Consider the following 5,282-nt stretch of genomic DNA (forward strand, 5'->3'; position numbering starts at 1 on the left):
TAGAGGATAAACAGGAAGTAATGTCTCAGCGTGAAGTCCCTCCCTACTATCAATCACCTGAAATCACGAGAGAGAAGTGAGGTCTTTCACCCTTTACATCTCGTCAGTGGGTGAACCTAGTGGCAAAGTTGTACTGTAAAGGACTGAGACTTTTGTACAGCTGCATAAATGTATCTGGCCAGGGCTACTCATTAAATGCTGACAATTGCTATTAATTAAAGGGGAACTGCAGCTTCCAAAACAACATTTGATATAGAGTAGCCCATAACACAGATACCCCTAATATATCCATCACAGTTACATGTTTCTTCAAAAAGTATGAATAAATGCCATTTTCTATGCTGCAATCCAGTTCTTGTCTTTCAGTATCATTTGAAATCCTGGCAGGGATGAACTAAAACACTGAAGTTACAAATTGTAACAACTTCTCCACAGTTTACAGACAGCATGCAGGAACTACATAACCCACCATGCATTGCACCTGTGATGTTCCATTCCTTATTGAAATCATGTGTGCAGGGAATTGTGGGGTTCGGGGATGCAGGCTGAGGACAGCTGGCTGCTAATACAAAGTAACAATAGTCAGCCAGCTCAGCAAAGTAGTCAGAGAGATCAGCAGGAGAGCAGGGGGCTAGGTTTAGGGAACATTGCAAAGTTGCTTGAAATTATGTTTTCTTTTCGAAAAGCTTAAGTAATGTTTTTGCGGAGTTCCCCTTTAACAGATTTTTGTGCAATAAATACACACAAATATAGATCCTGAGACTTTTCTATTGTAATTTTTCCTATACTTTAAAGTTTGTTGTTAAAATCACAGTTGCTGTACCTGTTGCTATGCTCATACTTTGTTTTCATAAACCTTTGGTTGTTTTTTTTTATAATTCGTCTATAGACTGTAGTGATCCATACCAGTGGCTTTGCTTGCAAAGCAAGGCGCTTATTTTTTAATTTCTGACTTGGAGGTAAGTTTTGGAGGCATAAAGACCATGTGTACTGTCAGTGGTGTAACTTGGGCTCATTGGACTAAGGGGGCCAGCATGAACAGTCCCTCCTCCTCAAGCCCCACTCTTTCACTGCACCTGTATTTTAAAGGTACAAAAGGGACTGGGGAGGGGGGACAATGATGCAACAGACCCTGCGGCCCGGAGCCCCCTGCTGCGACCTCAGAGTCTGCTGTAAAGGTTACAGCACTGTGTTTAATGTCAATAAAGCCTCAGGTAGTTTTCTAGTCCACATGGAGTATGAAATACATCACAGCCCTTATTGAGCACCCCTTAGAAACTTTTTTCATGCTTGTATTGCTACCCAACACTTTATATTTAAATGTGACTTATGGGTAACTAAGGTTGGGGACACTTGTCCTACTGCCTGGCAAGAACTTGTGTAACACAGTCCCACAGTACACATGCTAGAATGCAAAATTGTGAACAAGCATATTATTGGAAAGTGGAAGGCTCCAGATCTGAAATATTGCTCAGAAGGTAAGCAACAAGAGGATTTGTCGTGTGCTAGACTCAAAATGTGTGTGAATTTACAAAGTTAAGAGGGAACAAACATCATTATTATGCACAGGTAAATATTGTACATACACTCTATGTAGTGATACAGTTTATTGGGAAAAAGCTAATAATTAAACTGCGCTGTAGCAGAATAGTAAATTATTTTCTTTTAGATGAAGGGTTAAGCTAGTTTTTCTGTTCTACTGTAGAGGTAGTATGTGGCAACACAAAATGATGGCAGGCAGAGCAGTGTAAGAACAGTCAAAATGTTATAATCATTAGCTGGGGATTTCTGTTTGCTATTCAGTACAGTATTAAACATTTTACCAATTTTCCAGTCCATGCGTGTGCTGTATGAAAATGGCTAGATGAAGTTATGATTTGTATTTAATAATTAAATAGTAAGGAGTTAGGGGACTTTCATTCGGACTTTTCTGGAACCCTGCTATCCTATGATTGCCTCATATCTGATCCATCCTGTACTAGTTTTCTTCAGAAAGAATTCATCCCTCATAATGACAAACCTCCAGTTATATATTAACTGATGGTGGTGGCTATTAGCTTCCCGAATGGGAATACAGTTAATGAAACTGATTAAACTGACCTAGAATGTGTGTGTGTGGTAGGGACCTTAGATTGTAATTTTCGTTCAAACAGAGGCTGGAATATGAAGGCACTATATAGATACATTATAACTTTACTTATACAAACTAGGGACTGGTCAGAAAAGCAATAAGAATCAGCAAAGGTAAGGCAAGAAGAACACCAAATAGGGCTCACTGGTTCCTTTAACAGCTTGTAAGGGTGGAACACAGTCAAGGCAGCACAGGGAGAATAGTAGAGTGGGGTACAGATTAGTGCTAAGGAACACATTTACAAAATATTGAATTTGATTATCCAGAGACGTTTATTGCAAGTTATTAAAATCTTTCTGACTGTCAGGGAAAATCCCTCACATCCGTAAAAGTGTTCATCACATTGACACATTTATGAAAACTAGTTTATATCTTAGTTCATCAGAATCTGTTAGGCTGCTTTGACCAGTCAAACTGAATTCTGTGCTAGTGGTATTGTGTTACAATTGGTCCAATGCAGGCGTGATGTGTGGGTCAAGTAAAACTCAACCCCCACCTGGCCCTTAACCGATCCCCGAGAACCCACACCCAACCCTAACCTGCTGTGCGCTCCTCTTAATATACCCGCACCTGCCCCTTCCTGCAGTGAAGTCACGGAAGGGGGCGGGGAATGCCGGTGCATGAGTATATAAAAATTGGTGGAAGTGGGGGGCACTAGGAGGTCATGGTTTTGATGCAGTCTAAAGTGCAACCTACGCCCGCCCGTGGCCCATGGCCCGCACACTTTGTTTGGATGTCGACCTGTGGGCTTCAGGTTGGCCTGCAAATCACTAATAGGAACATAGTATATCAGAAAAACAAATTTAGCATGTTACTACAAATGAAAAAATAATGGAGGTTATAAAGCTGGTCTTCATTCTCTGCTTCATGACCAAGAATGCCAGTTGTGAACTAAACGTCAGCTCAAAGTCTTTTTTTTTCTTCCTATAACTGTTACAGCCTTATTGCCATGATGAGATCATTTACACATCTTCAGTTACTTACAGAATGTGTTTTTATAAAACCTGAACCACCCTTGCAGTTAACCGATACAATAACACATGTATAGAATTACATATTTCCTTGCTAAAGTCAAAATAAACATTCCATTGTGTTTGTTTCAAAGCACTTCCATTTCCATTACTATTTCATAGATGACAATGCTGAATAATCTAGCAAACTATTTCCTTGAAAGATTTTCAAGATAAAATGTAAAGGTAATTTTTTTCCATCATGCCTTGAATTTCCTTTTAGTTTCAGTAAAACTCATGGTATGGAAATTATAACTTGATATTATTGTAACTTTAATGATCTATCTATCTATCTATCTATCTATCTATCTATCTATCTATCTATCTATCTATCTATCAATCTATCTATCTAACTATTTGTGTTAGGAACGTAATGATCAGCTATGGCTATTACAGTTTGCTGAACTAGACTGCAATGCACAAGGTGGCAAATGGGCTAGTGTTAGTCAGGTCACCCATAGTATGTATTAAACTGTTTTCAAGTAACTCTTCTAAGCCAAAATATTTGAGCAGAACTTTCTAAAAGGAATGTGCTAAATATTCCTTTATTTAGTGAAAAGATACTTATCATTGTAACTGTTAGAATATAATAATTTTTTCCACCATTGTAGAGAGTGATATTTCATACAATTTTCAATTGGTCTTCTTATGCTGAGCATGGACAGCCTGCTTCAAATCATCCCATAGATATTCCATGATATTCAAGTAGTGGGACTGTGATGGCCATTCCAGAATATTGTACTTCTCCCTCTGCCTTTGTAGATTTCGAAGAGTGTTTAGGGTCATTGTTGGAATATCCAACCCCTGCGTAACTTCAATTTTGTGACTGATGCTTGAACATTATCCTGAAGAATTTGGTGATATTGGGTTGAATTCTTTCAAAACTTTTTATATTTTCCTTATCCATACAGTATTGACATGTTATTTTGTTTTTTCCTTACAACATGCAACTGCTCTCCTACGCAGAGGAGAATTCTTCTGTATGTAAATATACTGTATAAAGTTATATTGTGATATTGGGTTGAATTCATCCGACCCTCAACTTTAACAAGGGCCCCAGTCCCTGAACTAGCCACACAGCCCCACAGCATGATGGAACCTCCACCAAATTTGCCAGTAGGTAGCAGGTGTTTTTCTTGGAATGCGGTGTTCTTCTTCCGCCATACAAATTGCTTTTTGTTATGACCAAATAACTAATTTTTTTTCTCATCAGTCCAAAGCACTTTGTTCCAAAATGACTGTGGCTTGTCTAAATGAGCTTTTGCATACAACAAGAGACTCTGTTTTTGGTGTGAGTGTAGAAAGGGCTTCTTTCTCATCACCCTGCCATACAGATGTTCTTTGTGCAAATTGTGCTGAATTGTAGAACGTTGTACAGATACATCATCTACAGCAAGATGTTCTTGCAGGTCTTTGGAGGAGATCTTTGGGTTGTCTGTAACCATTCTCACGATCCTCTGCATATGCCGCTCCTGTATTTTTCTTGGCCTGCCAGACCCGGGGTTTACAGAAACTGTGCCTGTGGCTTTCCATTTCCTGATTACATTCTATACAGTTGAAACTGACAGTGTAAACCTCTGAGATAGCTTTTTGTAGCCTTCCCCTAAACCATGATACTGAACAATGTTTGTTTTCAGATCATTTGAGAGTTGCTTTAAGGATCCCATGCTGTCACTCTTCAGAGGAGAGTCAAACAGAAGCACAACTTGCAATTGTCCACCTTAAATACATTTTCTCATGATTGGACACACCTGCCTATGAAGTTTAAAGCTGGCCATAGATGCAAAGATGCAGGACTTCCCCATCTCCCGACCTGCCACTAACCATTCAGATCAAATAAAGTAGTAAAAGAACAGATCAGCCGATGTTCTGCCCCTGACTGCAATCATACAAAAGTTACATCCGACAAAGCTGGTGACAGTCTCCCACTGAAAATCGTCCGAACAGCAATACATGCAGAGAAATTATCGGCAGCCGACAGAAATATTTTAACCTGGCCGTTCGACCACACACGGTCCGATAATCGTATGAATCGAGGATTCGTATGATCGGATCTTTGCGTCTATGGCCAGTTTAAGGAGCTAATCCAACCAATTTGGTGTTGCCAGTAATCAGTATTGAGCAGTCGGCAGAAATCTTTT

Source organism: Xenopus laevis, chromosome 3L (genome assembly GCF_017654675.1).
Source record: "Xenopus laevis strain J_2021 chromosome 3L, Xenopus_laevis_v10.1, whole genome shotgun sequence".
NCBI classification, from domain to species: domain Eukaryota; kingdom Metazoa; phylum Chordata; class Amphibia; order Anura; family Pipidae; genus Xenopus; species Xenopus laevis.